Source organism: Dermacentor albipictus, unplaced genomic scaffold (assembly GCF_038994185.2).
Source record: "Dermacentor albipictus isolate Rhodes 1998 colony unplaced genomic scaffold, USDA_Dalb.pri_finalv2 scaffold_14, whole genome shotgun sequence".
In the NCBI taxonomy this organism is placed as follows: domain Eukaryota; kingdom Metazoa; phylum Arthropoda; class Arachnida; order Ixodida; family Ixodidae; genus Dermacentor; species Dermacentor albipictus.
The window spans coordinates 9,652,707-9,666,459 of record NW_027225568.1 but is presented as its reverse complement, the minus strand read 5'-3'; the positions used below and the strand labels follow the sequence as shown (position 1 = coordinate 9,666,459).

The following is a 13,753-nucleotide window of genomic DNA, read 5'->3' as shown; positions in this document are numbered from 1 at the left end:
ACTGACAAGCATATACATTTTCATCGGGCGAAGGGGAAAGGGTGCGCGGCGAGCCTTTCCTCCTCTCTGGCTTGTGCGATCCGGCGCGACGCTGCTTGAAAGTATTGCTGTCGCGTGCTGCGAGACGATTTCGAAATGTTTTAGATCGTATTTTGTGAAATTCACGCAATGTGAGTTCATATAAGGTCGTCAGAGAAGCCTTTCGGTGCATCGGTAACTACAGTACGCAGAAACATCTCTAGGGGGCGCAAACACGCGACGCGCATTATCAGCCGCGGTGGTGTGTGTATCTGTTGTGAACTATTTTGCGTATATCGGTTTTAATTCAACGAAGAGAACCGGCATATCTGTGTTACCAGCATGAAACGGTAAATCTGCTCACTATATGATCGCTTGGTTAGTTAGTTTGGGTTTGGTGGCACAAATGCAGCTAAGGCCATGCTGCGCCAGTCACAAGACAAAATAAAACGGAACGTTAGGGCAGGTATACCTGCATTACATTATAGTTGGTGTAAATACTCAGTTTTTTCTAAAAAGTCGAAGAGGTTAGGAAATGGCACTAGGGGATCATCTGCTAGTAATAGGGCAGGGTGTAATGGAATGTGCAATTTATACAGGCTGTGTAAAAACCTCCGTCTCAGTGTATTGATGTGTGGACATGTTATTAACATGGGCATGACTCTAAGAGCTTCATTACGTTTTTCGCAAGTTGGCGGGTTTTCTTTTCGGAGAAGGAATTTGTGCGTCAGATGTGTGTGTCCAATTCGAAGTCGACACAATCTCACCTCGTAGAATCGTTGCTGGTGACTGCATGATTTCCACTCGCTAATTACAGGTTTAATTAGATGAAGCTCGTTACTTAAACAAGTGTCCCAATCGCGTTGCCATTTTGACGTCAAGGCCTTCCGAATCGCATTGACACTGTCTTTATATGGAAGTGCTGTATTTTGAATGTTTTTGTACGCTGCCATTGATGCGCATCTATCCGCCACTTCTTTACCCAATATTCCAACATGGCTTGGTACCCAGCAAAACTTAATTGATCTGCCATATTTGTTTCACGTTAGTGCATTCAAAATATCGCCTAACAAGGGTTCACTTTGGGATTCCATGTGTAGAGCCTTCAGTACGCTTAATGAATCTGTGTATACGACAGTGTTTTCAAGTTTGTCAGCAATGATCTTTTGAACTACCGTCCATATCGCGTACACTTCGGCTGTGTAGACAGAGGCATGCTGAAGTAATCCAATACCTCTTTCCCAATTTTGTGTTACGGCCCCTACACCCACGTGTTTTTCCGTTTTAGAGCCATCAGTATAAAATTATATGTAGTTTATATACTTGTCTTGAAGAGAGCGGAATTCTTCTACAATGTGTTGATGTGATGTGTCTCTTTTCTTTAGATGTGTTAGTGTCCAATCACATAACGCTATGAAATCACACCACGGCGGTAAACGTTCTGGCTTTCTGGCAACCTGGAGGACTTCCCGAGGGATGTCATAATCCCGACAGTATTCCTCGTATCGCAAGATAAGCGGCCTTATCACGTTTGGTTTATTTGTGTAATGTAAGCGTGAGCTCCACTTTGTGACGATGTTGTAGCATATGTGTTGTGGTGAGGATCGGGTTCTGAGTATGTAGGAAAAAGTTAGTAGCGCTCTGCGATGCTGTAAAGGAGGTTCATTACATTCAACATGGAAGCTCTGTATAGGTGATGTTCCGTAAGCACCGCATGCCAGTCGTAGTCCTAGGTTATGGTCTGGATCAAGTCGTCGGAAGTAAAATAGTCTGGCTGAACCATATGTAATGCTTCCGTAGTCTAATATGCTACGCACCAAAGTGCGGTAGATGTGTAGCAGGCATTTACGGTCAGAGCCCCACCGTTTCCGGGAGAGGATTTTTAGAATGTCAAGTGCATTGTTCGCTTTGATTTTAATACTATTGATGTGTGCGAGAAAGTTCAACCTTTTATCAAACAGAACACCCAGAAACTTGTGTTCTTGTTTCACGGGTAGTGTGGCATCCTGTAGTTTAAGGATCGGATCTGGTTGTAGGCCTCTTTTTTGTGTAAAGACAACACTAATAGTTTTTTTCACTTGAGAAGCGAAAGCCGTTTTCAGATGCCCACTGCATTAGTTTGTTTAGTGTAATTTGAGTTTGTCGTTCGCAGGTTGCCATGTTCGATGCACGACATGCAATTTGAAGATCATCCACATATAGTGAATGCATTATAGAAGATGGAATTACCTTATTGAGCGAGTTCATTTTCACGACAAACAATGTTGTGCTCAATACGCATCCCTGAGGTACTCCGTTTTCCTGAATAAATACGCTGGACAGCACCGTTTCTAAACGCACTTGGAATGTTCGATCTGACATGAAATCAGCATGACATTTAAGCATTCTTCCGCGGATCCTTAAATCCGCTAAATCCCTTAAAATACCGAACCTCCATGTTGTGTCGTACGCCTTTTCAAGATCAAATAAAACTGTGAGACAATATTGCCCGTGTAGAAAGGCCGCACGTATCTCGTGTTCTAACCGAACTAGATGATCTGTTGTAGAGCAGCCTTTCTTGTACCCAAACTGATGATTATCGAGCAGGTTCTCAGTTTCGAGGACGTATGCCAATCTGATGTTTATAATGGATTCATAGGACTTGGCGAGACAGCTTGTGAGTGCTATAGGTCGGTAGCTGGTAGCTGTTGTAGGATGCTTTCCAGCTTTCCAGCTTTGTGTTGTAACTAACTCTGGCCCTTTGTCTTCTATATAGCTCAACGAACATGAGCACCGACCTGCGCAGGCACCACATAACGTCTCAGTTCTTTTTACTAATATACGCAGTGTCATTGGCAATCGTGATAGTTTATCTTGCACGGCCGATACTACAGCAGCTGACATCATTGTACTAACAGAAACTTGGCTCAATGAAACTGTGCATAATAATGAAATATTTTCAAAGGAAAAGTGTTACCGTGTATTTCGCTGTGACCGTTCTTTTGGTCGCGGCGGTGGTGTATTAATCGCTGTGTCCTTCAATCTAGAATGCTTTGAAGTTAGTGTTGATACTACACTGGAGTTCAAATGTGTACAGGTAACAATTAACCATAAAGCTCTATTATTTTGTGCATGCTACCGCACACCATCTACGCCCGTCGGCTTTTCTAACGACCTTCACGATATTCTGAACATATTTCAAACAAAGTTTCCTGGTCGTCCTATTTTTATTTTTGGTGATTTAAACTTCCCGAACATTAACTGGTCTAGCCCTGCAGTGGACGGTGACGGATCTTCCGAGTCGGCAAGTTTTTCAGCCCTCTGCTCCTTTTTCTCGCTAACACAAATGGTTACCCAGCCGACAAGGACGACAGCTACCAGTTCTAACGTATCAGACCTCTTGCTAACGAGCACCCCAGATTTTGTTTCTGAGGTAAAATACTTGCCAGGCTTAAGTGATCATTGTTTACTGCGCATCACGTTGAATTTAGCGTCGAATAAAACGCCAAATAAAACGAAAACCGTTTACAATTATGCTAAAGCAAATTTTTCTTCAGTTAATGATGGCCTCCGGTTTTTTCTCGACGATTTCGTCCTGGCATTTGCCGAACCATCTGTTAACGACAACTGGTGCATGTTTAAAGGAAAACTGCATGAATTATACGAATCGCACGTCCCTCGTAAAATCATCGCGACTAATCGTAGATCCCCATGGTTCACTCGTTCCTTAAAACGCCTCGGGAACAGAAAAAGGCGATTATATGTCAGAGCGTGGTCGTCCGGAAGATCGGAGCATTGGTCAGCTCTAAGAGCCGCAGTTGGCACTTATAAAAAATCGTTAAAAGATGCTAAACAACATTTCTTTGATGTCACACTGCCATCATTTTCTTTTACCTGATATTAAAAACTTCTGGAACGTTGTTAATGGGTCAGATCAGCCATCAATCTCTCTCCTGGATTCTCAATCAAATCCCATCCCTAACAGTGATAGTGCTAATGTACTTAACGAGACTTTTGCTAATGCATTTTCTGTCCCTTTTAGCGCATCACCACCCGACTATACTCCCGCTATCATATTTCCTATGGATCCCATTCGTTTTGACTTTGAAGGCATTATGAGTATCATAGATCGTTTAAAGTTATCCTCTTCATGTGGTCCCGATAATATCAGCGCTAAAATCCTGAAAACCACTAAAGTATATTCTTCCATCATACTATCGAAAATATTTGAGCAATCCCTTCAAACTTGTGACCTTCCAGACGACTGGAAATCGGCTAAGGTGGTTCCACTGCATAAATCAGGCGACAAGCACCTATCACTCAACTATCGGCCAGTATCACTAACCAGCATTCCTTGCAAGGTAATGGAACATGTCATCTTGTCATCCCTAGCAAACTTTCTTGAGTCATCATCCTTTTTTACTCATGCGCAGCATGGTTTTAGAAAACACTTTTCTTGTGAAACACAGCTAATAAATTTTACAAATGATATTAACTTCATACTTGATCGTGGCAGTGAGGTTGACTGCATCTATTTAGACTTTTCCAAAGCATTCGACAAAGTCTCTCACAGCTTGCTTCTTCACAAACTAAGTAAACTTAACATCGACCAAAATGTACTACGATGGATTGAATGCTTTTTATCTAACAGGTTCCAGTACGTGCACGCTAACGGCATTAACTCATCACCGGTATCTGTGACCTCAGGCGTCCCACAAGGTTCTGTTATCGGTCCCTTGCTCTTTCTGGTATATATTAATGACTTGCCTAACAACGTAACATCCACAGTGCGACTTTTTGCAGATGACTGTGTAGTTTACCGGGAAAAAAAATACTAATGACACCGTACTACTTCAGGAAGACTTAGCTACTATATCTAACTGGTGTTCACAATGGAAGATGACACTTAACGATACTAAATGCAAAGTAATGCGTTTTGCGCGTCGCGTCAATCCGTGCCCCGCTCCCTACACTATTTGTTCTTCCCTGCCAACACCGGTAACATCTTACAAATACCTCGGTGTCATTATAACGTCAAACCTAGCTTGGAAGACACATATAATTTCTATCATCGCGTCCGCTAACCGCATGCTTGGATATCTGAAACGGAATTTTTCCTTAGCCCCGACACCTGTTAAACTTCTTCTGTACAAATCGCTTGTCCGCTCCAAATTAGAATATGCTAACTCAGTATGGGTCCCTTTCACTAACTCTCTTATCGAGGCCCTCGAAGCCGTACAGGACAGAGCAGCCCGTTTCAGCCTTCGAAACTATGATCGTTTGTCCAGCGTCACAGAAATGAAAAACACATTGTCACTAACCCCTCTAGCAACGCGCAGAAAAATATCACGCCTGTGTCTGTTTTTTTTTAAATTTACGACATGAATTCCACCCTTAAAGATACATTACTCATGCCGCCAACATATGTTTCATCCCGCTTAGATCATCCCATGCAAAGTTGGTCTTTCACAGTGCCGTACAACATCCTGCAGGACTTCTTTCATTCCAAAAACATAGTTGGACTGGAACCAGCTACCATGGGATATTGCACTTTCAAAAGATTTTGATGAATTTAAGGAATTATCATCACAGTATTGCTTGCCATAGCTTTGGTTCCATTTCCATTTTTCTCGTTATCATGCGCATCCTTCTGCATTTTCCCCCCAGATTTGCTGTGTTCATGTTTGTGCTAATGGTGGCGTTTTGCGATTTTCAAATTTTTGTGCGTGATTTAGCGTTTCTTGGAAATTGTATAATTTTGAAATCGCTTCATGTTTCGGGTTGTGAATTATGTATTTGGTCCGGTATATATATGTTGCATATATATGCGTTGTCTCCTTTTGTACAAATTTATTGCAATGTGTGTACCACTCCCCTCAATAATGCCCTGTGGGCCATGAGGGTATCTGAAATAAATAAATAAAGGGATTATAATGGCTTTTTTCCACTCATTCGGCATTTTTCCTGTTTCCCAGATTATGTTAAAAAAGCGGACCAATGTCTTAACTGCTTTTGAAGATAGGTGTGCGAGCAGTGTGTAATGTATTCTGTCCGGACCTGGCGCTGTTTTTTTGCCAGTAGCGAGTACTCTGTTCATTTCGGGAAGTGTTAGGGGGGCATTATATGGTTTCTCGGAACTTCCTGCTATCGGAAGCTTTTGTTTTTCTGCTGATTGTTTATACTTTTGAAATTCAGTGGAGTAGCTTAGTGAGCTTGATATGTTATGGAAATGCTGCCCTAATATGTCTGCTTGTTCTTTTAAACTCGTTTGTGTACCTGGAGGTGAGAGTATGGGGATCGTATAAGGAGCGTACTCGCTTCTAAACTTACGAAGCTGATCCCACATTCTTTTGGATGTTATTGAGCTATTGATGGAGAATAAATACGTTTGCCAAGACTGTCTTTCGGCTTGCCTACGCGTGTACCTGGCTTTCGCCTTTGCTTTTTTGAAATACAGGAGGTTATGTTGTGTTGGATATCGCCGAAAGATACCCCATGATTTGTTTTGTGCTTTTTTAGTTTGAGTGCATTCATTCGTCCACCAGGGTTTTAGTTTTTTTCCTTAAGAAGCCGATGGAGTGGGGGATCGTCTGTTCTGCTGCAGCAAGTATGGAGGCAATAATCTTTTCATTCATTTCGTCTATTGTTTGATCATCTGATATGCGATCAAGACTGGCCTTCTCGCTGAAGAGAGGCCAGTCTGCAAGATGGAGTTTCCAACGCGGTGGTCTTAATGATACTGTAGGGAAAGGAGATGTTTTTTTAATAATGCCGGGCATATGATCACTACCATAAGGATTGTTAATACCACTCCATTTAAAATCGATCAACAGAGATGAAGTGCACAGCGCCAGATCTAGACAGCTCATAGCTCCTGTGCTTGGGGAGCAGTAGGCTGGCGCACCAGTGTTTAAAGGCATATTTCGTTAGTCAGGATAAAATCTTCAAGTGTTTGTCCCCTGGTGTCAGTTGATTTGCTACCCCATAATATGTTATGACCGTTAAAGTCACCTGCTATTAAAAAAGGTTTACGTAGCTGGTTTAAAACTCCAGATCTCTTACAGTAAAATGTGAATGGGGTGGAACGTACATTGAACAAATAGTAATGGTTTTATGTGCTATAACCGTGACAGCAACGGCTTCTAAGTGAGTATTAATAGCAACTTCTCTAGCTGCAATGCCGCTCCGTAGAACTATGGCTACACCACCCGAAAGCCAGTTCGCCTGAGTACGATCGCGCCGTACAACAGTGAAGCCTTTTAAAATGTTTTTGTGCTTTTCACGTAGGTTTGTTTCCTGTAAGCATAATGCTACGGGAGAGAAATTAAATAACAGGTCTTTTATGTCACCTATGTTATGTAAGAGGCCTCTACAATTCCAATGTACCACAAAAGCCATTATAAAATTAAAGGTTAAGAAATGATATTAACGAGTGAATGGAAGATAAGAAATATGTTAGGTGACATAGATCCGAAGAAGGCAGGTACAACGGAGCTATAACCCTTAGGTTATTGCCTTCTTATTTTGGGTCATTATTGGGATTTTGTGCCTCTTACCACGCTCTAGAGAGCGCTTGTCCTTCGGTGTTGATGGCACCGGGGTTTTTGTTTCGACCTCCATCGCTCTCTCTGAGGCGCTGGAGGACCGAGAGTTTGGCGCCGAGACACGTGTCTCGGGCCTTGGGGTTCGCTTGATCTTAGGGCCCTGCGGGACTGGTGTCTGCAGGGCCTGCGAAGAGGATGGAGCAGAACTGGCTGCTTCCACCACGGGGCGGGAGGGGTCACTGCGGGACCACTATGAGTCCTCTGAGACCTCTGTGATGCTGCCCCCATCTGCGCCACATCGGCGTAACTTCTTCGCGGAAGGTACGATAGCCGCTTTCTGGCTTCATAGAACGAGATTTTTTCTTTCACAGTTAGAGCAATTCTTTTTATTTCTTCCAGCAAGGGCAGGACCGCGAGTATGCTGGGTGATCTCCCTTGCAGTTAACACAAAGTGGGGAAGAGGTGCAATTGTCAGTTTGATGATCGTTGGAGCTGCATTTAGCGCAAGTAGTTCGTCCGCGACATGCATGCGAAGCATGTCCAAACCTTTGGCATTTGAAACATCGTCTAGGGTTCGGGATATATGGTCTAACATTTACCTTTACATAACCTGCATCCAGGGAGGTAGGCATTACACTTGTTCCGAAGGTGAGTATTACATGTTTCGTGGGGATTTCTTGGTCGTTCCTGCGGATGACAATTCTTTGGACTTTGGTAACATTTTGCTCCTGGAAACCTTCCAGCAGATCTTCGTCGCTTAAGCCAATAAGATCTTCCTCTGATATTACACCCCTGCTTGTATTTAATGTTCAGTGGGGTGAAATTTTCACTGTTGCGTTACCAATACTGGTAAGTTCTGTGACCTTTTGCGCTTGGTCTTTGTCATTTAGTTCTAGGAGGAGGTCCCAACTAAACATTTTTGAGGCTTTGTATGCAGGTCGGATTTTTTCTTTTAGACACTTGGCCACTAGAAATGGAGAGAGCTTTCTCACTGGTACGTTGTTTTCGCTGTGTAGTACATAGAACTTGGGAGATGATGAAGCGTTGCTCCGAAAAGAGAACTGGAACGTTGCTTCGGTGCGGCATCTTTTCAGACGCTGATCATATAGAATAGAGGCTTGCGCTGCCGTGAGAAAAAATTATCCGACGATTACGATACTCCCTAATGCGAAGTTTGAGCGCAGCTCTATACGTGTTTCCATTTCGCGATATTTTGAAGCAAAGAATTTGAGAGAGACATGTAGCAGAGTCGGTAATGGTCGAAAATCTGATCTGCGGATCAAGCGAGCCGGCGTTTATACATGACTCGTCAAAGGTTCCAGTGTGATCGCTGGTGCCGCATGGCTTCCAGAAAGTACTATACAATTCGCATAGCGCATACAATCAGATTAAGAAACAATCTCACACAATAACAACCAAAACAAGCGCGAACGAGACCGACCCAACAGAACCAAACAGGCGCGGGCGAGAGCTGTGGCGCGAGCAGACGATAGTACGAAACGAGCGGATCGGCTGAGACCAGACACGAGTGCGCATCGAGCCGTAAGGAGGGTCCGCATGACACCAGCATCGCGCGCGCACGTCACTGAAGGGGCCACTCTCATTGGTCTCCGCCATTCGCGGCTCGCGTCCTTCGTCTCCCACTCCAGCGAAGGGGGGCGGAGCTGGTTACGAGGCCGACAACGCCGACGACGACGCGAAACCCAGGAACGGACGCCAAAGAGCTGCGCTCTAAAATGTGTATGTTCGGCAACAGCGGCGACCGCCCACCACGGAGCCCAACGAGGGGACGCAGCAGAGCTTGTGTACAAGTCTGCACGACGCCAGTCGTACGCCGTCACTATAACCAAATATGGTGTACCCAAGGTAGGATAGCCACACAAGGTTAACCCTAGCCGCCGTGGAGAAAGGAAGTAAATGGAAGAGAGAAGACAGGAAAGATCAAAAAGTGAGAGATAAAGACTAAGATTTGGGGAGAAAGAGACAGGAAGAGGCGACTGCCGATTTCCCCCGGGTGGGTCAGTCCGGGGTTCCCGTCTACGTGAAGCAGAGGCCAAAGAGGTGTGTTGCCTACGCCGGGAGGCCTTAAAGGTCCGAACACCCGGCATCGGCTCAACCCCCAGGATCCCCCTTTCCCCAGACACGGCTAAGCCGCGCACGGTTAGACGCGCACGGATCCAACCCTCGTGTGCTCGGGTACGTGGTGTCGCAACACACCAAACGCCTGCTGACGCAGAACCCCTGCGGGAGATCGCTTGGTGCAGAGACTAAAAGATAAGAGCGCATTCTCGTGTACGGCCAACCTAAAGCAACCACGAAACATCTAAGCGGCAGGCACTATCAGATATTTGTGATACACCGGCATCCTTGTGATACATTTCAAGTCTAGTAGGCTTGAAATCACCATATGTCTGTGCTAGCCTCACGCATGACACTGATAGCGCTGCTCAGCACAGGGATCACCGCGGTTGGTGAACCAGCATGATACATATATAAGCTATGTGCCCCGGCATTGCCTTTTTGCCCTGTAAAGCCATAATTTCCGAGATGTATCGCGCAAAAATGATGTGATGGCTGTTTTTGGGGACAAAATTTCTGTAATACGTGTGAATGTGTCTTAGACAGTGGAACGAACACAACCGAAAGAAAGAATTCAGTTATCATATTATCGTTTTTCTCGAAAAAAGAAAGAAAAACAGGCTAATTCCGCAGTACGGCCTCGCATAGTCACACAACACAACGTTTATAGATCCATAAACGTTGTGTGGTGTGACTATGCGAGGTCGTACTGCGGCATAAATCTATAAACGTTGATGCCGCATGGTTGGACCATGCACTATATACAACAAATATATCTGTAATCCAGCACCTACCACTGCTTAGGATGCTCGCACAGTTCATAAACGGTCGCTTTGCTGGACAAGTATAGCTCCCACTGCAAGGTATGGTGCTTTTACTAACCAAAACTATTTTATTCACGGGTGGAAACCTCATCCACAGAGCCAAGTAGTCACGCAATGTAATCTGCAGCTGACAGTTTAAACGCTTGTCAAAGTAAAGCAGCACAGCTCAGGACTATCGTAGAAGAATGGTACCCACGCTGTTACGATCATCACATATGTTTCAGTGCTCCTAAATCGCAGCTTAGAACTAGAGCATAGTGCTACAATAAGGTCACATTGTGGAATGGAACTTTCAGAAATGCACAATTGATCTGCGAGGCTGATTGTAGGCTCAAGTATGCGCGTACACCTCGCGCTGCGTGCTGGCATACACGCCAGCGCACAGTGGACTTTATGGCCGGACTTTCAGCGGTATGGCCGGACTTTCAAAGATAAGGCCGGACTTTCAAAGGTATGGCCGGACATTCAAAGGTATGGCCGGACTTTCTGCTGGCGTACACGCCAGCAGAAAGTCCGGCCATACCGACTTAAACCACTTGAGTACGTCTCATAGAACCGTTTTCCACGTAGAAGACGCCACGTCATACTAAATAGACCGCACGAGAGTGAAAACAAATGACAGAAACTACCGGCGAGCGTATGCCTGCCATCCAAAATGGAGCGCTCGCCTAAGCCAGCATGCCGCCTGCCCATAGATGGCGTCACTGCGTCGCAATATGGTGGCGCCCATGAAAAAACGGTCTATAGGAAATGAGAATAAGAAAGCGAGAGAGTGCAGAAATTTCGCATCGTGCACTTCTTTCCTTAAGGACCTCCCCTTTAAAATAAAGTTGGAGACAGCGAAATAGCCTTCATGAATATGCGATTTAGACAGCGAAGTACCATTTCATCTGGCCAAGACGCCCGGTAGCAGAAGAATTCACCTAATTAGCAATGGCGTGGGAGACAATGTATGCATGGTGATGAGAAAAAGTGCGCAATATAGACAGTTGTCCTGCTCCTTACACCCGCCCCATTCCTCCGGCGAAGCATATCACACTCGCATTTATTCTCCGCGATGGTAACCTGTGTCTAGCGTTCAGCATCATCATTACAATAAAAGGTAAATTAACAGACGTGGAAGCTATGAGGTGCACAATTTTCTGCGTGTATACGGGCACTGCTGCTGCCAGAGAAAAAGATCCGAGTGCGTTCACAAAGGTTTTGGAGTAGCCAGTGCGAGCTTGTGTTTTCTGAGGCACTAGAAACGGTTAGCGACGCAGCATATGTCTCATCTTGATTCGCATTATTAGCTCAATATGAGAGGAAAAGTTGTTTCTTTTTAAATATATATACAAAAAGAAAGTAATGAAGATCTGATACATCTGTTAAGACATTTTACTGTCGAAAGAAAGAGAGCAGTTATCGTCGCGCTCACATTGAAGTCAAATATAATAATAATAATATTTGGGGTTTTACGTGCCAAAACCACTTTCTGATTATGAGGCACGCCGTAGTGGAGGACTCCGGAAATTTTGACCACCTGGGGTTCTTTAACGTGCACCTAAATCTAAGCACACGGGTGTTTTCGCATTTCGCCCCCATCGGAATGCGGCCGCCGTGAAGTCAAATATGGAAAACTATATTACGCTGCCTAAAAGTGCGTAATAAAAGTTCTCAGCTTTAGAGTGTTCACAGAAATGGTCGCAAGATTTTACTTTCTTCTATGCACGAAGGACGTAGGAGAGGCAGTTTTCACTGAGCTTCATTTTTGCTTACTGACCACTTGACTTTTGCTCGACTTTAATGCCGCAGTCACAGGGTTACAGCCGGAAAATAATCACTTAGCCCAGTCTTTTTAAAGAAAAATAAAGCATTCTGTCGAAATAATTGTGTCATCACCTACTGTGCTTGGCAAAATCGAACGAATTTACGCCACACATTAGCTCAATGATTCACGTCATGTTTCCGGTTGCATGGGCTCCTATACGGAAGCTGTACTGCTGTATATAGTAAACAGTTTTCAATTGAGTATAATACACACTTGTTTCAACGACGCAGACAGATTTATATTTTAATTTATTTAAGCGACATTACCCACAGCCGAGATCTATCAAAATACTCGTTAATGTTTTTTAACAAGGATTTATAAAGGGAAAGTGAGACATACACCCAAACGTAGCTAAGTGTTACAAAGGGAACCCATACGTATTCCTCCAAAGAAAAGCTTCGCAGTTGAATAAAAATTCGTCCTGGTCCGGGACACGAACCTGGGACCACCGCCTTTCCGGGGCAGCCGCTCTACCATCTGAGCTAACCAGGCGGCTAGCAGAGGGCAGGTGAAGTCGAATTTATCAATAACTCAGAAGCAAAGGCAAGAGTTTGACGCAACAGTTCTGCAGAAACCCGCAAGGTGGAGAGAAGGAATTAATAAAGAGAAAGTGAGACATCTACCCAAACGTAGCTAAGCGCCACAAAGTAAACCCATGCGGGCTCCTCGAAAGAAAAGCTTCACAGTTGAAGAAAAATTTGTCTCGGACCAGGACAAATTTTTGATATATATATGATGCAGCAGTATTATAGATATGATACATAACCGTGAAAACAGCGCTCGAAGAGCATGGATACCAAGTCTGAAAATTAATTTCTGTTCCGGCAAGCAGAGCGGACATATCGTTCGACCCTCTAGGAGCCCCAGAAAGAAGGCTCATGACAAATTTGGGGGTCATGAGCTGCAGTTTGAGAAACACTGGCCTAAAACATTACATTTAACACATGGACAAGGTGGATGTGCATGGCTAACTGTTAGTAGCATATAAATAAATTAAGACACTCTTCGGATATAAATTTTTAAAAAGTTCTACAGCCTTTAGAGAGGGACAAAAAGAGGGACAATGTCGAGAGCCATCTTGATGCTGTAACATCGAAGTCATAACTTTCAAGGGAGGCTCAGCTACGAATATCACTCCCAGCGAGTATCACTTGTTATGCAATGAAAGTCAAGCTAACACACCCAAAGATAGAATAAAAAGCGGGTCAATTTACACAGCTACAGCAATATACAATGCTACTTATTCTTCTTAAGAGAGTTCTTTTCAACCAAAGGCTATGGCGGTGAGGCAGGCTTTAGCCATTGAGCTATACAGGCAGCCAAATTGCAAGGAGAATGGAGGGTGAATGGTACACTCAGCGGTATTCCTAAACTGCCGATTCCAATGAGTTGTTTGGTCTGTGCTAGTGATATTATTCATTACAGAAAAAAAAAAGAACGGACTAACGCAAGCCCAGGTACAAGGCACGCACAAAAGTAGACAACGGAGCCAGCCAGTC

The 13,753-nt window shown here is 44.2% G+C and overlaps 1 protein-coding gene across 6 annotated transcripts in view; it reads right to left on the bottom strand.

Annotated features, from left to right (window-relative positions):
• LOC135913489 (hemicentin-1-like) overlaps nt 1-13,753 on the bottom strand; it is a 708,068-nt gene that overhangs the window by 87,747 nt on the left and 606,568 nt on the right. The gene's annotated exons all lie outside the window — the stretch shown is intronic.